This window comes from Microcebus murinus, chromosome 21, assembly GCF_040939455.1.
Source record: "Microcebus murinus isolate Inina chromosome 21, M.murinus_Inina_mat1.0, whole genome shotgun sequence".
In the NCBI taxonomy this organism is placed as follows: Eukaryota; Metazoa; Chordata; class Mammalia; order Primates; family Cheirogaleidae; genus Microcebus; species Microcebus murinus.
Window position 1 is genome coordinate 24,083,202 of NC_134124.1, and position 25,590 is coordinate 24,108,791.

Genomic DNA, 25,590 nt, shown 5'->3' on the forward strand with positions numbered 1-25,590 from the left:
CCATCGTGCAACTCAGCATGCTCCATCAAGGCAGCTCTTTCAACGTGGGTCCAGAATGAAGATTCCCTGTCATCAGTGTAGAGAGGTACCTGACCCATGTCCATGGGTAACATGAGCAAGACGTGGGCCTTTGTTACTCTCAGCCACTGAAATTCGGGGGTCATCTGTTTCCACTGCAAAGCTGACTGATACATAGCCCATCCTTGACCTTCGAACACAAGGAAATGAAAAATCCTAAAACTTGAGGTGAGTAGCTAGTTAGCATAGCTATTTACCAGTTGTCAGTAGAGCTTGCATTCAGGTCTCCTAATATTCAGTTCATTCATTTATCTTTCAATAGATGCACCTTGAAATTTTGTCAAGGAATAAGGGATAAAGCTCTTACAGTCAATGACAAAACCATCCCGATAACAGTTAGTATTGTTATCGTACTGGTATTAACAGGAGACCCGTAAGATAAGAGCTAAAGTATTATATGAGAATTTAGACATCCAGGTGTTCCCCCGGCCACATCTTAAAGTCAGCAAAGTTACTTTGGAAGATTTCAGTTCAGTAGCCATCCTGTCCCCATCACGGACGTGTCACGGCCACAGGTGCTGGGTGCTCAGCTGAAGTAAGGCCCAGGCCCCCTTTCCCCACAGTCAAACTTCCAGCACAGTCTGTTGTTCCCACGATGTGATCTGAGGAAGACCAGTCCTGGAAAGTGCTCTTTCTAAAAAGGTGGATACACTGTATATTATTTTCCCTCCTCTCAAGAATTCAAGATGGAGTTAGTTTAGTACAACTCTAAGATGTCCTATGGTAGAACAATCTGCTCCACTTTGTTTCAGCCAATATTTCCCTAACTTATTTGATCATGGAATCCCCATTTGGAATAACACCTGCTGCACCCTGCAGAACTTGTGTTCCGAGGCACAGCCCTATGGAAGCAATACCCCAACTCTACTCCCACTGATACTTACCCCAATGCTCCAATCAGGCCAGTCATAAGAGGGGAGCCACCAAGACCCACCCCCACCCTTTCGAGATTGACTAGACTTTGGGTCCTGCCTTCCTTTGGTCCCCTTCCTTCATTTCCACCAGTACAATTACTTCATCTGAGCTCCTGGAGGGGGTTAGCTTGGTGTAGATCCAGCACCAGTCCTGGGCAAGTTAATCTCCCATTTCCCAGGAAGGAGCTTCCGGGAGCGGGCCAGGAGACGTGGCTATTTTGGTGCAGGCAGGTGGTAAATCACAGCGCGGAGACAGCTGCCCACTCCTCCTGCTGTTAGGCTGCCGTGTGAGATGTTCTCACTCTCTGCAGTCCTGCCGCTGCGCTTCTAGAATGTCACCCTCGCTGCAGTGCTGACACATCGCGGGGCGGGCAACTCGCCTGCGCAACGTACACAGCCTCCCTCGCCCACGCTCCTCTTCTGTCCAGAGTTACGAGAATCCAAAGGTCACAGGAATCCGTGTTTAGAGCTCAGCTAGTCCAGTATCCTCACTTTGCGGATGAGAAAATCAAGGCACCAAGAAGCTAAACGACATACCCCAAATCAGTAAATAGCAACAGTAGCCCAAGCTTGTGGGCCCCCAAATCCAGGATGTTTTCCATTCTGTAATGAAGTGTCAGTAAAAGCAGAGGGCTGGAAAGAAATTACACATGCACAAACCTCCATGGTGTGCACGTATACACACGCATGTGCATATTGTCTTAAAAAATACAAATGGCATCATATTTATGGTTCTATAACTTATTTTTGTTTTGTTTTGTTTAATAATGTTTGACCCTCTTCCCTGTGGTTACAGCCAGAGCTACCTCCTTACAGAATCCTGGTCTCCCTGTTTCGGCTCTTGTCTTCCCATCAGCTGTGCTGAGCATGGCAGTCAGAATAGTCTTTTCAGACTGTACATCAGATCCTGTTTCCTCCAGGCTTAAAAGCCTTCGCTGGCCTCCCATCACTCTCATGATAAAGGCCAAACCGCCCAACCTGATGTCCAAGGCCTTAGACGACCTTGTTCCTCACTCCCCACCTGGCCTCTCCTCTGTGCAGCCACACGGGTTTATTTCAGTTCCTTAAAGGCACCAGGCTCCTTTGCTCAACTCAGGGCCTTCCAGAATGTTCTTTCATTGAAATCCTCCCATGCATGCACATACACATACATGTGTGCACGTATCTACATGCATGCATGCTTTTGTTCCCACATGCATTCACACACACACACACACACACACACACACACACACACACGTGTGCCTCATCTAGTCTTGAAAGCTCAGCTCAAGCAGAACTTTCTGGTTTTCCTGCCCCTACTGGTCTAACCCCACTCCAGACTACATCAGATCTGTTGCTAAACGCCACTCACCCTTATAGCAGCAGCTATTTTTCTTTCAGTTTTTATCCCAGTATATATATATATATATACATATACACACACACATATATATATATACATATTTATAAATATTTGCAGAATTACTTGATGAATGTATGTGTCCCCATGAGACTATAAGGTCTGTGGGAGTGAGGATCTGCTTTGTGTATTATTGTATCCTCTGCACTTAACCCACTACCTAACAAATCGTAGACACTCAATGAATCCTTATGAAATGGATGAATAAACAGAAATGTGAGAAAAACAGAAGACATGTGCAAGTGGTATAGGAAATATTGTCAAAGGAATAGAAACCCCTTTCCCTGAATGAGTCCGCATTGTGGAATCAGGAGGGCAGGTATAATACAAATTGCAGGCTTCAAACTCAAGTTTGAAAGAAACATCACCTTCTTTGGTCTTTGAAATTGATTTGTTCCCTACTCTGGGCGCTCAATCTGCCAGGCTGGAGGTGGAGGGGTAGAGTCCTGATGGGGGCACCCACATCCCCTCCACCTCCCAGCCTTGAGGAAGAACACAGGACAATTGTGTGATGCTCTGGAAACAGGACAAGGGGCTCTAACCTCCTGCCTATCATGGAAACCACTGATTTCTTCCAGGTCCACATGGACAGTGACCCCTTGAAGCATGGCAGGCCTCTCTCTTCCCCCGCCCTCGTGAGACCCAGAACGCACTGCCACCCACGTCCCTGGTTCCGGGGTCCTGCCTTCCTGGAACACTCACTGCCATCCCCATGGAGTCTCTTTGTTCCCTTAGACACCTGCCACAGAAACGTGCACAGTTCCCTGTGGCCAGAGAGACCTCCAGCCCAAGCTGAATGCACCACTCTTTGAGACTATGCCTGAGGGATGCATCCCTGGGCCCCTGGCCCTGCCTGTCCCCGCCCCAGACCTCTCTTTCTTTCCATTCCAGAAGACAGTGGCTCATCGCGTCCTCCTGCTCCTCCTCCAAGGACACCAAAGAGGATCTCTTCACAAGATGCAGGGGAACCGTGGGCTGCAGGCTGCTTCTGCTGACAAGAATCCCGGAAGCAAGAAGCCCAAGCTACCTGCTTACGATGGGGAGGAAGAAGAGAATCAAGGGAGCTCAAAGACATGTTAATACTCCAGGACTTCACAGTTATTGCCACACAAGTCATTTTGATGACTTATACGCCCCCACTTCCTGCCTGCGCCAGCTGCCATTAGCAAGGAGGTTCCCAGGGCAGTGGGAAGGAATGAGGACCAGGGGGAAGAGAGGAACTTGAAGAGGGCCTTGGGCCAATGAAAAGATTGAGAGCCAGGGTTGGGCGCAGTGGCTCATGCCTGTAATCCTAGCACTCTGGGAGGCCAAGGCGGGAGGATCATTGGAACTCAGGAGTTCGAGACCAGCCTGAGCAACAATGAGACCCATCTCTACTAAAAATAGAAAGAAAAGCTGGACAACTGAAAATATATGTAGAAAAAATTAGCCGGACATGGTGGCGTGTTCCTGTAATCCCAGCTACTCAGGAGGCTGAGGCAGGAGGATCACCTGAGCCCAGGAGTTTGAGGTTGCTGTGAGCTAGGCTGATGCCATGGCACTCTAGCCTGGGTAACAAAGTGAGACTCTGTCTCAAAAAAAAAAAAAAAAAAAAAAAAAAAAAACTGAGACCCAGGAACTGGGGCATCTGGAAGCTTCACCAGGACACTCTTCCCTCCTCAGTCCCAGTTGCCCCCTCCCTGCCTCAGTTGCTGCAAAGTGCTCTCCTGAGACCTCTATGGCAGAAACTCTTACACCCATGGGCGCTCAGTTGGGTTTCATCTGGGGGTCACGAGAATGCAGGACGCAAGAACGGGGCTCCTGTGGAGGGCGGTGGTGAGCAGTGGGTGGCACTGGCCCTCCCAGATCGGGCTGCTAGGGAGAGGCGGCGACAGGCTCAGCCCTTCAGGACTCATCAACCAGACGGCCCACCTGTCCCCATGGGGCAGAGAGGAGGGTCTTTGCCCACCCAAATTACACCAACGCAGTACACAATGGCCTCTCGGCACCTAGAAGCCAAAGCAAGGGGTGGACTCTGAGCCCGTGGCCTGGAAATAAAAGTTAGTCACACCTGTCACGTATGGGCGTCCTCGTGTAGAAAGCTCTCACCTGAGCTCAGCTGTAATCTCCGGCAGCTCCAGCCCTGCCAGAGCTTCCCAGCGCCCACTCCGGCGCCAGCCCTTGCGTGAACCGCAGGAGGCTGGAATGACTTATTTTCTCGGCTGATACGTAGCAGCAGCCCAGCTGGCTCACGCCTCAAAGGCAGAAATTCCTCCCCTAGTTCATCGGCACTGGTGTGTGCCAAGGGGCTGGGGAGGGGACAGGCTCTGGCCTCCCGCCAGGTGCTGCCTGGCACGTGGACCAGGACTCAGGCTGTTGTCAGGGGAGCCACTGATTACACGGGACCTGGCCAGCTCAGCCCACGGCGTCACCATGAGCGGGCTCTCTCCTTACCGCAGGCCCTCCTTGGCCGGAAACCTCCACCTGGATCCGGTGGCGATAGCAGGGTCATTGTAAGGGCCTCACCTCCCCTTGTCCTAGACAGAGATAAGAACCCCAGAGGACTACATACCAACAGCAGTGTCAGCCCTCAACGAATGCCCTGAGGGGAAATGCATGGCTTCTTATTAACAAATATTAACTGTACGGCATTCTGGAACGACTTGGGGTGCAGCGGAGGGTGCAAACGTAGTTTTGGATACTGTGTGTGTTTATGATCACAGGCTGGGTGAAGAAACCAGACTAATGCCATGAGCTGTGTTCATCCAGTAAGCATTGACGGAGCGCCTACTCTGTGTTTGTCGCTGTGCTGCCACAGCAGCTGTGACCAAGGAACCCCTGCCTCCCTGGAGGTTAGCAGCAAGAAATTAACGCGTAATTTACAATAAAGTATAATGGACGGTAGTGAGTGCTGAGGAATGCAAAAAAAGAAGACCTTTCACTGGAACATGCTGTTCAAGAAAAGGCTTCCTGGGGAAGGCAGAAGGGAGGGGAGAGAACACAGAGGCCCACGCCACAAAGACTGGGAGGGCGGACCACGCCTAGGCAGACCAGCTCAGAAGCCAGGGCAGAATCTGAGGTGTGACCAGCTCCTCGCATTCAAATCCCAGCCCCAGTACTTGGCATTGTTTGATCTTGAACGACTTTCTCACCTGGAGCCTCGGTTTTACCATCTGTAATAAGATGGTGCTAATACCGATGCCTGTCTCACAGGGTGGCCGGGAGGGTGAAATGAATTAATCAATACAAGGAAAGTTCTTACTTAGCAGAATAAATCCTCAGTATGCAACCACTAATATTATTGTTATCGCAAGAGCTTAGCTGAGGCTGGAACCAGGGAAATCATAACAAAAGCCTCAATCCAAGTCAGCCTGATGCAACCAAGTCATGGGACGTGGCGACAGGCTGTGTCCAGGTAACTGAGGAGTAAGAACGAGCAATGATTCTCCCGCTGCTGATGAGCAGAGTGAAAACCACAACAAACCCTGAATTAGGGCTTTGGAAGACTTGGGCTTGACTCCTGGCCCTGGCAGTTGGCAGCAGGGTAACACTAGAAAATCACTTGAGGCTCTGAGCCTCAGTGTTCACATCTGTACAATGGAGATAACATTGGTAGCACATTGTAAAGTGCTACCATCATGTGAATTATTGTTATCCTAAAAGTTCTAACTTGGAAAATCAAAGGAACCTCCTTTGGACTGAATCTCCAATACAAGAAAAATAATCTAGACGTATGTTTTCTTCTGTTATTTGCTTTTAAAAGTTCTAAAGCTGTGCTTCTCAAACTTGATGTGCCTGAAAAGCACCTTAGGATCTTGGTAAAATGCATAGTCTGATTGAGGAGGTCTGGAGTGGAGCCTGGGTTTCTCAATGTCAAACAGGCTCACAGGTGAGCAGTTCACTGGTGCTGCTGGTCCATGGAACCCACTTTGAGTACCAGGGTTCTCTAGGGGACCATGCAGACAAAGTGGCCACATTCCTCTGGGTGAGCGACAGAGCAGACTGAGCGGAGAGGTGGGACCCTGCGACAGTGTTCAGGATTCACAGGATTCACAGCTGTCAGGCCTGATTAGCTGCCGCTTTTTTATTAACAGTCTCTCTACAGTCTTTGCTGAGCATCAAGCACCATTCTATATACTTGGCAAATATTTGCTCGTATAATCCCTGCAACATCCCTATCTGACATCATTATTATCTGATATATTATCATCTCTATTTTATAGATTAAAAAAAAAACAACTAAGGCCCAGAGAGGTTAAATTGTTTGCCCAAGGTCACACAGCACACAATCCTTATACCCCCAAGTCCAGAGCAGAGGGTAATGAAACATGGCATTCTGCGCTCAGCTACCCCTCCACACCACAGAGCAGACGACCAGCTGCTGACACAGCGTTCCCTCCTGCAAGCTGGTTAGGACTGAGTCATTCGATGGCAGCGGCCTACAGACACAGTCCCAGATCTGCCCTGGTTCCTGCCCCACCCAGCGTTCCTGTCCCTTCCATTCTGTGAGCTGCCTACAATGTGTCCAATAAACCCCTTCCTTCTGCATATCACAGGGTTTAAAAGCTTTGGCTCTGAAGCCAGACTGCCTGGCTTCAAATCTTGGCTTCACCCCTTAAGTGTTCCAGGGCTCAGTTTTCTCATTTGTAACGTAGGGATAATAATAGTACTGACTCCATAGTGTTGTTAGAGAGGATTGAGCGTGATAATGCGCGTTGAGCACTGAGCCCAGCGCCCAACACGCAGCACGGGCTCCATAGCTGCTCCTGGTGTGATTGTCAAGGTGAAAGTAACAACAGACCCACGGACCCTGTATCGAGAAATCAGCCCACCGCACCCACCCACGGGACCCCTCCTCGGATGCGTGGAGAAGCCACCAGGCTGTGAGGGCTGGGGCACTTCGAATGACTCGTACTTCTGGCAGAAAGTTCCAGGCCATTGCACCTGCCAGCGGTTGTGCGACACAGCTTCTCTTGGAAAACGGGGAATGTGTCACATTTATGGGGCCCCCTTACCGCACATCAAGGAAGCGCTTTGCACAAATGTTTGGATCAACTTTTCATGACTCTGGCCCCGGGCCTGCTATGAGTCAGCCTTGCAGTCCCATCTCGGCGCCAGGCTCGCTCCAGAGACGGTCCTGAGGCTGCGGTTTCCGTCCCGCCAGCCTCCCTCCCCTGCCTCCTCCACTCCTACCTGCTGTCACCAGCCGCCACCCCGAGCCCCCCACCCCCTGAAACCCAGGATGAGAGAGAGATGTGGAGTGATGCGAATGACAATTGCCACACTGGCCCTCCAGGATTTGTTAACTGCTATTAAAAGATACTCCGAGTCATTATGGTGACATTATGAGAACTTAGCTGATTGCAGCTAATCTCAGACTCCCTTTGTGTTCCTAATGGAGGGGAGCGGCCTCGTGCGAAAAATCCCATTTGGTGTCTTTCCGTCTGAAATTTAGTTTGAGAAAAATAACTAGGGGCAAGATGCGATATTCAGCAATTGAAAACGAGCGAGATAAGGGTTTAAGTACAGAACAAGAAAATCACGAAATAGAACTTTGTGCAGCCAGGCGGGCCCTACGCAGCACATGCACGGCAGGAGTTGGGGGCTGCAGGGCTTTGAATCACTTGGCGAGCAAATTAGTCCCTGGAGACCCTCTTTCCCCACCTCCCATTACATCAGTGAGAAGCTCTCATTTTTAGGGTGTTTTTTTAAAACCCTCCGACACAGGATAATTCCCCCTTTCTAACAAAGAGAGAACAGATTCACACCAATAGGCAACGTAGCACGGCCTGCTTGGGTTAAAATCCCAGCTCAGGCACCCAGGGGCTCTGTGACCTTGGGGAAGTTACTAAACGTCTCTGTGGCTCAGTTTCTTCCTCTATGAAATGGGGTTAATCATAGTCCTGTTCTCAAAGAGTTACCGTGAGAATTAAATGAGTAACTGCACAGGAAGCAGGCTTGGCACCCAGCTGGTGTGAGCAAACGTGATGTGACAGCTGAGGGTATTTCACGGGGACTATAATAGCTTTGTGCTCGTTGTTCTTATTTTTAAGGTCACCTTCTGCTCTCGGGGGACGTGATACTGGTTTTCCATCTTTAATAGCAATATAAAATATATTTGCAAAAGAGATGCACTTAAAATGCACTCCAAAATAAAATATTGGGACTAGAACAGATAATATGAGGTTGTGACAAAATTCATGAAAATAGGTGCTTGAGCGACTGGATTTTGGGAAGCCGGATGCAATTGAATCCATTCATTTAACAAGTGAAGGCCTGAGGCCCAGAGAATGAAGGTGACGTCCCCAAGGCCACACAGGAAGCTGGCAGCAAAGCGGTTCTAGAATTCAGAACCCAGCTGGGTGTGTTACCCACACACTGTATTCAGGTTACTAAGTTAATAAAGTCTTATGTAAGAACAAATTAAAAGGCACCCCTTGAAATGAATGGCCAGCCCTTTGAAGTCCTATAACAGGAGCTATTATTATGGAAGTCCTCAGCTACAATGAGCCACTTTGCTCACCAACCAAAAATAAAAGGAAATAATATCATTTTCAGGGTTTTCAAAGAATTCAGGCAGGGCACAAAAACAACTCAGAACTCAGGATACTGTTTTCTTTGGAGCATACGAAAATACGCCTTTGGGTTCCTCATTTTTTTTTTTTTCATAAAAGCATATTCATGCTAAAGTAGAAAATACTGTGATGACTTTTTCACAAAAGCCAAATAGGCAGGCAAGAGAGCATTTGTCTCATTGGAGAACAAAGGATGAATTTATGTGGACCGGTGAAACCACAGCACGGCAAGATTACATCGGGGAGGTAAAGTCAACCCAGTGGCAATTGGATAGCAAAAAACAAATTGCCGTCCAGGCTTGGCCTAGGTGGTTACTCCCTCCGAACTGAACATTGAATTCCCAATCCTCTTCCATCTTTCTTGTTAGGAGGCAGGGCTGGGGGCCTTTTAATTTCAAAATTTCTTTAGGGACTGATCACTTTTGTAGATGCTCTAGAGACCAGGGAGTGGGCTTAGTTCTGTTAGTAGGAATGTATACCCACCTCCACCCAGCACTTCTAGAAAGAGTAGACCTCTCCACTCTGGAAGAGGTTCTTACTTCTCTTTAGGAAGATCAAACTCATGCCTTATGGCTAGAATATGAGCAAAGAGGAAGAGTTTGAGGTGAAACCAGAAAATGGGATCTAGTGAACATGAGTATTCCTGGGCGTAAACTTCCCACCCTCGACTCTGCAGATCCTGAACTCTGCAGCGATGTGCAAGGAAGGACATGCAGGGGACGGAAATGACTCGCAGGGGAGCAGGCCCTCTGGGCACAGTGGGGATGTGGAGAGCATGTGTCTCTCTAAAGGAGCCACAGCAACTCTGCTGCAGTCACCTGTTCCCTGGGGACAGGGGTCCAGTACTGGCAGATACTGCCATCATCAAACAGAAGCCAGAAGCCTAGATTTTTGTAGACTGTTCTGATTCCTAAATGTCAGTGACTAATTAATTCACTTTTCTCTAAAATTCAGTGAAGGCTCAACACAAGCATCGGAGTGCCAGCTTCGGCCTGCAGCCACCTCTGCTCTGTCCCCTTCCCTCGGCTGCCTTGTTCCTTCCCGAGCTTCACATGCCAAGCATGAGCCACGACCCCCCAGTGCACACTCCGGCCTGGGCCCCACCGGAGCTCCACGTCTGCACTGCTCAGCTCAGACCCGGCTCCTGGTCTGTGTGCATGTGTTTTGTTTTGGGTTGTCTTCTTTTTTGATTTTTTTTTTTTTTGACCAACATTTAAAGGCACTGATGAAGGAAGGAGAAGAACCTCACTGATGGCGTCCAGCATGGCAGAGAGGTCAAAATGGCCCCTGCCTCTTCCTTTCAGCCCCAACCAACCCTGAACACAATGCCTGGTACACAGCAGGTGCTTAACAAATGTCATTTATGATCAAATGACAAAACGAAGGAATACATTGGAAGACAAATAAAGCCACTGTGTCGTCCATAAGGAACGATGGCCAGGACCTGAAGCAGAAATGATCAGCCACTGAATGCAATCAGGGATAGAGAAACGAGAGCTTATGAGGTCAAAGGTCAAAATAAGAGGGAAAAGAAAGGTAGAGAATTTTAAATCTCATACCCTGAGTCAAACGTGGGATATATGGTTTGGAGACAGAAAGCCTGGATTGGAATCATTGCTCTGGCAATCGGTAGCCACGAGATTTGGGGCGAGTTGTGGACTCTTATGGGTCTTAGTCATTACATCTCAACACTTGGGAACTGGAACTGGGGTCATCTGGCTCCCTGAGATGAATGGGGGGCTCACACGAGCAAGCGGGTTTTCAAATGCTTCATAAACTGAAAAACACCCAGAAAGGTGGGAGAGGAGAACAGGAGAGTCCAGCCACGTAGCGGATAATGAGTCAGAAGGACGGAGCAGAGCCAACATGTTTCTTGGGCTGTCTGCAAAGACGGCTGCTGGCTTAGTCCTGGGCTTGAGTCACCCTGATTAACAGGTGCCTGGCCAGCCGGAAGTTTGGCTCTGACTAAACTGATTGGACGACTGAGTGGGGAGGATCTCCTTAGCTTGGCCAGTGACTGGAGAAAGCTGAGACAGCAGCCAAAAGCGAAAACAAACTTCCCATCCAGGGCAAGGACAGCTGGATCATCTGCGAAACTCCCCGACAGCCTGTCTCCAAGGGTACATGTGTGACAGTGCTTCCAGGGCCTCCGTGTTGATGAAGAGGGCACACCAACGAACAAGCTCATTCAGGGTGTGAATTATTTATGCTCGCTCCATGCAAGATTACACAGATCCATTAACAAAAATTACATCTGGCAACCACTTCTAAACAATTGCACTAACTGTGGTTTTCAGCGGCGAGCAAGACAATGAAATAGAGCAGCCATCCCCTAGCCTGTTGAGTATCTCTCCTTGACCTCAGCAGCTGAAAGCCATGATAGATAAATGGTTGAGATAAACGTGGGCTCTGGAAACAGACCTGGTTCCAATCCCAGCTCTATCACCTCGGGCCACTTACTTAACCTCTCTGAGTCTCAGTTTCCACAACTGTAAAATGGGAATAATAACAGCTACTTTCAAGAGGGATTGTTAGGAACGAATGACATGAACTTTGCAAAAAGCTAAGCATGGCTCTTCCTGCAGAGAAAGCAGTCCAAAAATGGTAGAAAATATATCTATTCTACAATTCCCTTCAATTCTGTCTTAGATCTAGTCCCTTTCTCACTGGGATCTGGAGGATTCTAGACTATTGAAGGTAGAAGGACTACTTAATTCAGACTTTTAGGACAGAGGGTTTATTTTCTTGGAGCCAGAGGGTATCTTGAAGATCCAAAAGGAGACAAAGAAGACCCCAAATTTAAAAGGCTCTAGGCAACCCTAGAGTTCTTCATCCAGCTTGGCTCCACTTTGATATGTTTTATTATATAGGAGGTGGGTGTGCCATTTTGCTCGATGAAAGGTTTTCACTAGTAAAAAATAATTCATTTTGTTCATGGTACAAAAAGAGAAGCTGAGGCCCAGGGAGAAGTGTCTTGCCCAAGAATACATGTACCAAATACAGGACTGGCTTTTATGTCTCCAAATGTTTGCTAAGCATAAATAATAATGTCTAAATTGTTAATTATTAGATAATTAATATCCCCAATCCAACTGTTCTGTTTTTTAATTAAATCAATGTTACAGTCAGTCCAACATGCTCTGTCTCGTTTGAGACATGGGCTGAAAGACCCATCTCCCATCCAGAGAGAGAGGGACTCTCACACAGGTGTCTCTATCCCTTGTGCCTGAGATCTGCCTTACAACCCAAGAACGTTCACATTCTGTTGTTTTGCTTTTGCTTTTATTTTCAGACGAGTTCATGGAAGAGCAAACCAAACCAAATTAAAAGAGATTGGGAAGAAATGAAGAGGGAGGGAGAAAAGAGAATCCATGAAATCCCAAATTAGAAGAGTTCTGTATGTGTGCAATGTCTTGCCCCCAGGAAAACACTAAATTACCATCATCGTGGCCTCACGTGCGCCCTCAGAGCTGGCCGCTGTTGAGCATTTATCTGAGCCAGGCCCTGTGCACACGTTCTCTCCTCTAGCTCTCTGAAGAACACTATGAGGCAGGTATTACTATTTCCCGTTTTCAGATGAGGAAAGAAGTACCGAGAGAATGAAATAAGTAGCACAAAATCACAAGGGAGGGGCAGAGCCAACATTTGAATTCACATCAATGGGACTCCAGAACTTTTGCCTTTAACCATAATACACAGTGAATTTACCCTATATGCACCCTACACGCATTCAACCAGGTATGTTCCAATAATCAAACAAAACAAGCAGAGAGAGAGAGAGAAACAAGCTAACAATGAATGTGGCCCCTCCGTGGACCCCAGGGTGAGTGTCAGATAGAGATGTGCTCCCATGGTCCTTGCACAGCCACGTGCCTTCTGTGGCATCGTCACCACGGCAATCAGAGAGTGACTCAGGGGAAACAACCCAGGTGCCCATCAATACATGCGTGGATTAATAAAATGTGGTATATGTATACCATGGAGTACTACTCAGCTTTAAGAAACAACGGTGATATAGCACCTCTTGTATTTTCCTGGATAGAGCTGGAACCCATTCAACGAAGTGAAGTAACTCAAGAATGGAAAAACAAGCACCACATGTGCTCACCAGCAAATTGGTATTAACGGATCAACACCTAAGTGGACATATAGGAGTAACATTTATCGGGTGTAGGGCAGGTGGGAGGGGGAGGAGGGGATGGGTATATACAACCACAACGAGTAAGATATGCAAAGTTTGGCGGATGGACACGCTTGAAGCTCTGACTCAAGGGGGCAGGGGGGCATGGGCAATATACGTAACCTTAACACTTGTACCCCCATAATACGCTAAAATAAAAAAATTAGTAAAAAAAAAAAGACCCACTTTTTCACTTCACCTAAATATGAGCCAGTTTGTCATTTGAGCCTCCAAGAAGCAACAGCAAGTAATCTGGGGGAAAAAAAACACAAAAATTGTTGGGTTTTGATTCTGTCCATCTCCAACAAGAGCAAGCCAGCCCTTCTGAGGGCTGTTCAAGGGAAATTCTGACCACACCCCATTTCTCCCTAGGTGTTCATGTTAGAACCAAACTCCCTTAGAGGTTGTGCCTTCTGTCTCTGTACTGAAAGGGAGCCTGATGGGAAGGCAGGAATCCAGCTTTTGGCCCTCACTCTGCCACCAGACTCGAGGGAGATACCTTCACACCATTACATTATCATCCTGCCAAAATAGGTACCCATTTGCTACTGGTAGGTACACTTACTCTCCATCACACCTGCCACCGGAGAGGTTGGACTAGGCTGACTGCTGGGGAACTAAATGATTAAGAAGCCCTGACTTGGTGTCAGGGTCTAGTCTCTGAAGTCTGCAGAAACTGGGTTAAGCCAAGTTGAACTTTACCAAGAGATGGTCCAGACCCTCAGGAAATTCTATGTGAGGGGTGGACCACCCACCAAGCCGCCTTCCCAGGAACTCCATTTTGTTTAGTGCCCAGGGTAATCCTCATCCCGGGGCTGTGGGAGAATAAAAGGGGGCAGTTTCCTGGCCTGGAGGCACAATTGCTGATGGGCTGGGGCTTGGACTTAGACTTAAGGAAACAAAGACAGGATGCAGCCCCTCTCCATCGAAATCAGACACTTGATCGTTTGTAATCTCAATAGCACAAGGCAGGTGGCAGGGGCCAAGAGGAGGAAGGAGATCCTTTCCAGCCGACTGCTATCTCAGTTGTTGAATCCAGAAGTTTATGTTATTAAACCTAAAAAAAAGGATGGCTGGGAGCGGTGGCTCATGCCTGTAATCCTAGCACTCTGGGAGGCCAAGGCGGGAGGATCGCTCAAGGTCAGGAGTTCGAAACCAGCCTGAGCAAGAGCAAGACCCCATCTCTACTAAAAATAGAAAGAAATTAATTGGCCAACTAAAAAAATAGAGAGAGAGAAAAAATTAGCTGGGCATGATGGTGCATGCCTGTAGTCCCAGCTACTTGGGAGGCTGAGGCAGGAGGATAGCTGGAGCCCAGGAGTTTGAGGTTGCTGTGAGCTAGGCTGACGCCACAGCACTCTAGCCTGGGCAACAGAGTGAGGCTCTGCCTCAAAAAATAAATAAATAAATATTTTTTAAAAAATAAATAAATAAAAATAAAATAAAATAAGGAAAGAAAAAGAGTTAACCAAGGGCGGTCACAGGGAGGGTGGGACAGCACACTGTGGGGCCCCCTGGTGAAAGAGGAGGAGGAGGAGGAGGAGGAGGACTTCCTCCTTCAGCCAGTGGCTGCTGTCTTTATCGTGCCAAACAGCCATCCACATTGGCTTTGTTTTCGCTAAATGAATTGACCCGTTTTATTTGAACAAATAGACCAATTGTTTGAGTTCCAGGCAACACGGCCTTGATACTCTCTTGCAAGTTAGCAAAGTTTCTCAAATAACAGCGCTGCACGCCTGCCCGGGCTGATGAAACGTGCAACTTAATCATCTAGGGCCGCGAGCCAGTGTGCTTGCAGGACGAGAGAGTCGGGTACAACAGTCTACGCGTAACGAGGGTCCAGGGCCCTGTGGAAGTCTGTGGAAAAAATTCTCTTTGGAGCTGCACCCTATTATGGTGGTTAAATCCTCCCCCAGTGGAATGACTTCACTTGTAATACTGAAAGGACCTCGAATCAGACACTTATTAATAGAAAAGGACCTAACCTTAACCATTCTGCTGCTTACACTGTACTTGGTAGCACAGTACCCCAGACTTCTGTGGTCTGCTCCTTGGAGAAGGGCCCTCTGCCCCTAACTAGAGGGGTGCTCTGTAGACCAGCCTGCTTCTCTGCCTCCAAAGGCTAAGACAGGCACCGTTTGCTACTGGTGCACTTATTCTCCAAACAGTTTTAGGAAAAGGTATGTGTGTGGGTGTTCATATATATTTAATATTACTATTATATATAGATATATGATATATGTACCATGTTTCCCCGAAAATAAGACCTACCCATAAAATAAGCCCTAGCAGGATTTCTAAGCATTTGCACAATACAAGCCCTACCCTGAAAATAAGACCTAGTGGTGGGCGTGGCTACGCTGCGTATCTGCACAACCCATGCATTTCGTCTCAGAGTGGTAAAGAAGATGAGCAGCCCTTCTCATCTGCCCCATGACAGCTCTATTGCTCCACATGAGAGATTGGGGCCAATGCTTCTAAAGGAAATAGAGTCACAAGAAATTCAGGATGGAATTCGGGGTTTGGAGAGTGATGATGATGTTCCAGAAGAAGACGACTTAACTATATTTGAATAAATGTAGATCGTTGTACTGTACTTAAAAAAAAAAATAACACATCCACTGAAAATAAGCCCTAGGGTGTCTTCTTGAGGAAAAATAAATGTAAGACCCTGTCTTATTTTCGGGAAAACACATATGTATCTTGTGCCTATTTAGCTTTCATACAACCCAAGAACCTTCCCTTCCCGTTGCCTTGCTTTTATTCCCAAATTGGTTTGCAGGGAAGTCTTTTCTTCTCTTACCAGGTTATAACTCACTAGGCCAGAACTATCTCTTGTATCCCTAAATCGGGAGAATTATCAGTGGATCTTAAAGGAGGAATCTTAAAGGTCCATTTTCCAATCCAGTGCTTGGCTCCCTATCCCTGAGCCCAGTCCAGGACTGGCTTGCAGTTGGCAATCGTAAATATTTGACAGCTTAATCAAGAGGCTGTTTAAAAAGCTGACTGGGGTTTGCCCCACTCAAAGCCAACTTCAGGGCCTTGGCTCTGCATCTTTGATGAGGCTAGAGCCAGAAGGGACCTCAGCCGCCATCTCATAAACACCTGCACACATACAATTGTAAGCTCTACAGGGGCATGTTAGGACCCCCCTCCCCCAGCCCCTTCCCAGGGCAGCCCCTGAGCCAAGGTTTCAAGTACAAGTAGTTCATTGGGGAGGTGATCCCAGAAAACACCAGCAGGAGATTTGGAAAATAAGATGGAAAAGGGGCCTGACGCTGTGGCTCACGCCTGTAATCCTAGCACTCTGGGAAGTGGAGGCAGGAGGATCAGTTGAGGCCAGCAGTTTGAGACCAGCCTGAGCAAGGGTGAGACCCTGTCTCTATAAAAAATAAAAACATTAGCCGGGCGTGGTGGCGCACACCCGTAGTCCTAGCCACACAGGAGGCTGAGGCAGGAAGATCACTTGAGTTCAGGAGTTTGAGATTGCAGTGAGCTATGATGATGCCACTGCACTGTTGCCCAGGTGACAGTGCAAGACTCTGTCTACCAAAAAAAAAAAAAAAAAAATGCAAAGCAGGCCAGGCGCGGTGGCTCACGCCTATAATCCTAGCACTCCAGGAGGCCAAGGTAGGCAGATACCTTAAGTTCAGGTGTTCAAAACCAGCCTGAGCAAGAATGAGACACCATCTCTACTAAAATTAGAAAGAAATTTATTAGCGCCAACTAAAATATATAGAAAAAATTAGCCGGGCATGGTGGCGCATGCCTGTAGTCCCAGCTACTAGGGAGGCTGAGGCAGAAGGATCGCTTGAGCCCAGGAGTTTGAGGTTGCTGTGAGCCATGATGACACTACTGCACCCTAGCCCAGGTAACAGAGCGAGACTGTGTTGCAAAAAACAAAGCAGCCAAAACATGAGGTGTTAACAAGCAACTGAGTCCTATTCCCAACGGGGCTCAGAGTTCACCGCTCCAAGGGGCATTTTCTACCACCCCCCATCTGTTAACGGAAGCCTTCCCCTGCAGACAATAGTCCCAGAACTCACTCCCAGACTGCCCTGAGCATCGGCAAGCACGCTGCTGCAGCCAAGACAGCCCCGCAGCACCCTGGTGCAGGCAGTAAGAAGCTGGTGAGAACAGGCAAGCACAGTCCCAGCAGGTGAGAGCAGGGCAGTGACAGTGGCAGATACAGTGGGATCCCCAGTGCCTACAGCAGTGCCTGGCGTGTAGCTGGTGTCAAATACAAAGTTGCATAAATGCATGCATTCATTCCATTGGTTTTCTAAAACTTTTTTGTTTCTTAAAAGGACACTTTCTTCAAAGCAAATCTTATGAACAAAATTCAAAATGTAAAAATGATTAAGGAAGGGTTGCCTGAGTTAAGGACTGAGGCCCCTTCCCCTCCCCCTACCATCCGCAGACACCTGTGAGGAACATCCAGGGTGTTTCAGAGCACGGGGTGGGAAGCCCTGATCGAATCCATCCCCTCGTCTCACACACAGGACAATTGAGTGCCATGTCGCTGGTGGCACCATGAGTTGGTGCTGGAAGTCAAAGGCGTCCCAAGAGAGTTGGTCGTTGAGAATGGTCACCACCCTGGGCTTTGGCTCCAACTGAGCAAAAGTCTCCTCTAGAAGCACTGGGACGCCCTGGCTGGAGACTGGAAGGTTCTTTCCCCAAGACTGGGGGAAAGGAGAAGCGTTGCTGCATGGCCATGACACCTCAACCAAGAACACAAGTGATTAAGCCCGTTGTCATTCACGTCCCACCGTCCCCTCGCTCTCACTCCAGAACCAAACGTTAGCAGCCAAGGGGAACGTCAACACCATCTCTTGTCACTCTCGTAGAAGCTGCTCTTCTCGGCTGCCAGAGGGGCTGTCATCTTGGACAGCAGACCCGACACACCCTTGTGGACCCGGAGCAAACACATCTTGAGGAGGTAGCTGGGAGCAACAGTCCCGAAGAAATTAAAAACACGAGTTTATGCTACAATGTCAACTTTGAGGTCACTAAACTGGAATGAACTCTCATGAACAGAGAGAGAGAGAGAGAGAAATGTGGAAGGAAAGATTTCAGCACTGACTTCCAGGAGCTTTTGGATTTCCTGTAGCGATGTTTGGCTCACACACACGGTATCCACCCTTCGGAGTCTGGATCTCCTGCCACCAACACGGACACCCCCGAGCCAGCTGCCTTCCTTCTGGTCTTGACATCAGTGCAAGCCCCAGGTGAGGCAGCCAAGCCCACCTCCTCGTTTTATGGATGCAAGGGGGAAAGCACCTCTTCCCCGGTCTCTTTGGAGTAGCTGGGCATTCCCTCTGGTGACAAAAAGAAAAAAAGAAGCAATAAGGAATGGTTTGATGTGAACCTCGGTGGAAACTAGTTCTCTGTCTCTAACTCTTCCCCAAAGAGGAGACTAATGGATCATTGCAACGGGGACATCTTGCCCCACCTCCTCATTTTACAGATGAAAATTGTAGGCCCCCAAAAAGGGGTTTGCTTGGCTAAGGTCACAGTTACTTAACGGAAGATCTAGGGCTAAAATGTCAGTTTTTCCTAATTCCTAGTCCAGTACCTCTTTTTCTACACTAATTTTAAATAAAATCTGCCTTTTGGGCTTTAACTCTGCTCTTTTCCCCCTTTCCTTTCTTTGTTTGTTTCTTTTCTCTTCTTTTCTTTTCTTTTTCCGCTCTACGCCTGGCACATAGACTCTCATTAAGTATTTGTTAAATGAAGCATTGTAAAAATACATGGGTGAATTTGCCTTCTCAAGGGAAGTTGGAACTTTGTTTTAAAAGCCCATTTTTCAGCCATCAGAGATCTTCCAAACAGCACCCACAGAAGCATGTTGCATAATAAGCTGCGTTCTTGATAGAAAACTGAAGTTGCTAGATGCAGGTCAAAGTTCAGAATAAGAAGGGGTGATAAAAAGTACGCGGTACATGGTAGCAATTGAGAAGAGAGTTACAGAAAGGCCTCCTGGGAGGATTCTTAGATCCCTCCCCTCCTTGGCCCAAGGCAGGGAGAAGTTCATCAAGAGCTTGCCTGGTGGCAGGCTGGAATTACTTCCCGGACCCAAAATTCTATAATTCAGCACATCAATTGACCTAAAACCAGGATATCCCTACTGTTGGCTATGATCATGTCTACACCCTTAAAACTCTTAGCCTGAGAAGGGGATGTGTAAAAATTGACTGTTTTGTACCAAAACAGTGTACCAAGCCACAGTGATTTCCACCTAAGAGAGAAGTCTCTAGACATGAGGGTGTCTCTGGGGCAGCCTGAGTTGTCTTCCCTTTGGCTTTATCTACTTGTCCTTAGCACTTGAGCATTGTGAAGCAATCAGTAGGTTTTGTTTATTTAGATTTTGCTATTTACTAACCATTCCTTTCCTTTCCAATAAAACAGGCTGGCTGTTAACATGATTTTTTTCCCCAAACAACACACACACTATCAATGAAGAAAATAAAAATGGCTGTCAACATTTTTATGAGTTCCTTCCTTTCACTTTCCTGACTCGATCACCCAACATTTTAGCTTCTTCCTGGTGCTCTCAGCCACTATGAACTACCTTTCTTTGAGTACATTAGGCTGAACCCTTTATGCTACCTCGCTTAATTCTCACAACATCCCACAAGGTGAAAACGGAGTTTCAGAGAGGCTGTGACCTGCCCCAGGGCACACAGCTAATAAGTGACAGAACTGGGTTTCGCATCCAGATTTACTTGATTTCCAAAGATCAAGTCTTAAAAAAAATAATAGCTACCATCGTGCCTTTACTATGTGCCAGGCACTGTACTAAGTGCCTTATATACATCAGCTCAGCCCTTTGAAGCACATGGATAAAGTAGGTTTTATTCTATGGTTGAGAAACTTAAGGTATAGAAGGGGAAACTGACTTGCCCAGAATTATACAGCTGATGAAATGCAGCCAAGAAGCAAATTTGGGATTTCTAACTCCTAAGTCCATGCTCTTAACCAGGAAGCTACATGATGCACTCCACTTCATGGGCTGAGACAGATTTATGCAAAGGTGGAGTCATGCTCCACCCTGTATTCTGCAATTTGTGGGGGTTTTTTGTTTGTTTGTTTTTTCTTATTTTTTTTAATTTATTTTTTTTTATATTTTTTTACCCATTTACCCATTGGATGCCAAGTTCTATCTATTCTGTAATTTGTTTGTGGGTTTTCAACCCTTACCTTTAAACTTGAAATGACATGACCCAATCTTGCTCCCTTAAGCCAACAATTGGCTCCTCTTCCATCTGGCGGCCCCTCTATTTGATCACAGCCTGCACGTGACCGTTGGTCTCAGCCATCTTGCCCTCTGCGCCTCCTTGACTCCTCATCTTTGACTCACCTTCAGTTTGTCATCTTGCACCTGCCCTTCAAACCTGGTGCTTCCTGCAGGCCACCCGCCCAGACCTCAGGCTTCAAACAAACCCTCTTCTCCATGATTTGGCCACCCCTGACCAAGGCTGCGGAGTGATGCCTCATCCAGCCTGTGACCCCGTGCTCCAAACTCCAGCACAGCTCTTGTCTTGCGACACTGGCCGCCCTCCCCCGCTTCCCTGGACTCGCTCTGCATTAATAAGTCAACAGAAGAAATTCCATCAGATAAGCTCCAAAATCCTTATAGTTGAAAGATAATATCCAGTGTTATCACTTCCACTTAACTAGAGAGATGAAAGTTTATTGATAAATATGTACAGACTACACTACTCTGAGGCTGAATTAGGGCCATCTCTCTGCTGGAGGAAATCTAGCTGTGTGGCTTTGGGCAAGTCACTTCACCTCTCTGGTCACCAGCTTCTTGATCTGTCAAATAATGGATAGAAGTAGGTAATCTGATGCACCTCCAAACTCTGAAAATCGATTATTCTATAATTAATGAAATGACAAGCCTGGTGGATATTACTCCTGTCAATGTTTTTGTCTAATCATTAACCAAACTAATGAGGCCCTTTCTGCAATTCAACTGCAAAGTTCACTTTCAGGGAGAAGGGGAGGACCCAGGGCAGTTGGACATTCCTGGACATCACTGGGGGCTGAACCCTAAGTTGATCACAGGGTGCTGGCAGCAGCGAGAGAAAATCTAGAGGATCCTACAGGCATGGGGTGCACTTTGGAATGAAGGAACACTTTCGGAGAGTAGAAATCTGTTAGCTGACCGAAGCCAAGATGAAACTCACTTTTTAAAAATGTTTGGATTTTTTTTTTTTTTAAGTTTGGCTCAATCACTTGTTTTTCACTGTTCCTTATGTAATCTTGTGGGATGCGGCGTCAGAAGTCATAAATCATTCATAGTGCTCTGGGAAAAAAAAAAATCACTGCGCAAAGCAGATGCAACTTAAAATGAAATGAGAGAAATTTTGGCATGAAACCCAAAAGAAAAGTGGAACTTGCCTGTTCCGTGGCCCACGCTGATCACTAACTCTCAAGATGGCTATAGGACTAGGTCACTTCTTTCTTGTTTCTTGTTGTGCTTGATTTTTTTTTTTTTGAGACAGAGTCTCGCTTTGTTGCCCAGGCTAGAGTGAGTGCCGTGGCGTCAGCCTAGCTCACAGCAACCTCAATCTCCTGGGCTCAAGCAATCCTCCTGCCTCAGCCTCCCGAGTAGCTGGAACTACAGGCACGCGCCACCATGCCCGGCTAAGTTTTTCTATATATATTAGTTGGCCAATTAATTTCTTTCTATTTATAGTAGAGACGGGGTCTCGCTCTTGCTCAGGCTGGTTTCGAACTCCTGACCTTGAGCAATCCGCCCGCCTCGGCCTCCCAGAGTGCTAGGATTACAGGCGTGAGCCACCGCACCCGGCCTGTTGTGCTTGATTTTAAGCGGGGACTAAGTTAAAGATATAGCCTGTCACGACAGCACTGCATTTTTCTAGAAATCTCTAAAAAGATGTTGTAGTCGTGGCATTTTCAGGAATGACAGAAACAGGCATATTTTTTATTTCCTGCTTGAAGAAACCCAGAAAGACCCTCTTTGTCCAAAACCCCTTTTTCAGTATGCCTGTCACTGCTGTCCCTAATCCCTATGACTTAATTAAACTCCCTTTGTAAACTATAAATACTGTTGCCCAAAATCCACACACAAAAACACAAAGTTGCCCCCGGCAGAGGTAACCCAGAAAGCTAACTCGCAAACATTAACAACTTAATAAAATTAGTTTGGCCAAATTATTTCTAATGTGGCAGCTGGCTGCGGTGAGGTTTCTAATAAACAGGAAAATTATGTTTTTTTAAACCTCTTTCATATTCATTAACTCATTCAAGAGTAGCAAGGATGGGTACTTGTTCATTCATTAACTCACTCCCACAACAAACTTTATTGACTGTCAAGCACTAAGTACCGATAATAACACTACTTGCCCTTGTGCCGCTAAAAGTGTATTGGGGGCGGGGAGACACAAACCTAAATGAGAACAGCTCCCAAAAGTTGTGTTTTGCCTTAAGTCAAACAGCTAGAAAGTTCTAGAGCAAGGATTTCCTCCCAAGTCTCACAAGTCTAAGTTCAGAACATTCTTAAAGACATTCTAGAAGTTTTTGTAAATGAGCAAATTTTTTTCTTTTTTTTTTATTTCGGCATATTATGAGGGTGCAGATTTTAAGGTTTCAATAAATGCCCATTCCCTCCCTCCCTCCCTCCACAAGTCTGAGTCTCCAGATGGTGCACATCTCACTCATTATGTATGTATATACCCGCCCCCTCCCCCCTCCCACCTGCCCAATACCCTATTACTGTAGTACCTATGTGTCCACTTAGGTGCTGCTCAGTTAATACCAATTTGCTGGTGAGTATATGTGGTGCTTGTTTTTCCATTCTTGGGAAACTTCACTTAATAGTATGGGTTCCAGCTCTAACCAGGAAAATATAAGATGTGCTATATCACCATTGTTTCTTAGATCTGAATAGTACTCCATGGTATACATATACCACATTTTATTAATCCATTCTTGGATGGATGGGCACTTGGGCTGTTTCCACAGCCTTGCAATTATGAATTGTGCTGCTATGAACATTCGAGTGCAGGTGTCTTTTTTGTAGAGTGTCATTGGATCTTTTGGGTAGATGCCCAGCAATGGGATTGCTGGATCAAATGGTAGATTCACTTGTATCACTTTAAGGTATCTCCATACTGCTTTCGACAGAGGTTGAACTAGTTTGAGCAAATTTTGATGGGAGAAAGTGAGGAAAAGAAAGCTCCCCAACTGAGGTCCTGTTAGCGAAAGAATAGTCTGGGTTAAGCACCTCAGGAGCTAGGGAGCAGCCAGCAGAACTGAGTGAGATCCCTCAGCAGAACCCAAGAAGGAAATGTTCCCGCAGATCAACTTCATGATTTCTCCCCAGCAGCCCGGAGTCGTTCTTGAACCAAGCCCAGTGTCTGGCATTGGGCTGGTGCTCAAGAACTATCTGTCTCTGTTAAACTGAACTTAAATTAGTCATAGGACCTCTCACAGGTATGTTATCAAATGGCACACAGTTACCAGCCCCCCCTAAAAAAGACCCTTGAAATCTCAGTGTTGTTGCTTTGAACCCCCAATTCTACAGCATGGGAAAGCCTTAAACCATCCTCAAGATCCTTCCTGTTGAGAATCGTATCATTTAGCTTACTAATTCCATTCTATCCCCATATCCCAAGGCATAGTCCTGCCTCCATTTTTCACAAGAAATCTATTTATGTCAACCATTTGCTAAGCTTTCAAGATGTCACCAAAGACCAGACAGTTCAAGGAGTGATTAAACCACATGCAACACAGCACAGCTGATTCACCATCTTGCTGGTTCTACCACCCTCTCCTTCTTCCTCCTCATACTTCCTTTTCCCTTTCCAGAGCAACAGATACTTTCTTCCTCTTTGCTCAGGTACAGCTATCCTATGTACCCAGAATCTCAACTTTTACAGGAAGTGGGCTTGTCAAGGGGTTTTCTCCACCCAAATGGGTATCGTCTCAGAAAGAATTCTCAGACCAACCAATTTCTCAGATGATACAAATTTTCTATCTCTTTCCATCCAAGACAGAAATCAAAGATGTAGACCACCAAATGTAAATTAGTAAAACCTCTACGGAAAACAATATGGGAATCTTCAAAGACTTAAAAGTAGACCTACCATTCAATCTGGCAATCCCACTACTGGGTGTCTACCCCCCTTCCAAAGAAAAGAAATCATTATATCAAAGAGACACATGCACTTGTATGTTTATTGCAGCATGATTTGCAATTGCAAAGACATAGAATCAACCTAAGTGTCCATCAGCTGATGAGTGGGTAAAGAAAATGTGGTATATATAGACGCCGTGGAGTGCTACTCAGCTATCAAAAAGAATGAAATAATGTGGTTCATTTGCAGCAACATGGCTGGACCTGGAAGCCATTATCCTAAGTGAAGTATCTCAGGAATGGAAAAACAAATACCATGTATACTCACTTATAAGTGAGAGGTAAGCAATGGGTGTACGGGGTCATAGAGTAGTATAATAGACTTTGGAGACTCAGAAGGGGGAAGGGTGGGATGGGGTGAGGGATCAAAAATTACCTATTGGGTACGATGTACACCATTAAATATATGGATGATGGATACACTAATAGCCCTGACTCCACCACTATAAAATTCATCTGTGTATTAAAAAAGTCCTTGTACCCCTGAAATCTATTGAAATTTTTCAAAAAATGTAGATCACTGCTCATTATTTTCAGCATTTCCTTTGGCCACATAATGAAAAATGGCAGAGAGTCGCTAGCATAATAGAGTTCCTAATGCTCTTCTAACTCAATGGAAGGACTGCGTTCACCTCAATCCAACGGCCAGCATATCCACCTAGCTTTGATTCTCTGGCACCACAGGCTTTCTATACCCTAAGTGTGCTCTGATGTGTTCTAGATCTGAGGCTACATGCAACAGAAAAAAGAAAAACTATTAAACACCCATTGCGTACAAAGTACAATGCCAGGGACCGGGGAGAATAACGAATCATGCCCTCTGTTCTCCAAGAACTTGTGAGCCCAGCTCTGGCACCAACCAATCACATAATGCTAGGAAAATTACTAAGCCTCAGTTTCCTCATCTATAAAATGGTAATGTTATAAATACCTACCTAATAGAGTCATTGCAAAGAATAAATAAGGTAAAAACAAACCACAAGGGAAAACATGTAAAGTACTTGGCTTGGCGCATGGTTAATAATGACAACAATAATAATAAATGGTATATAAATAAATAAGTCAATGCTGAGTGTTCAATGAAACAAGAAAAGATACATAATATAAGGCATACCTTGATCAATTTTCTAGGAAAGATACAAAGTACTAAGGTGATATGCGGGAGGGAAGGAGTCGTAGTTCTACTTGAGAGGATTGAGAAAGGTGACAAAGTAGATGGAAGTTGAGCTGTGTGTGAAGAATGGCTAGGATTTGGGAAAATGACCTTAGGAAGTTCACACAGGGTGTTCATAATT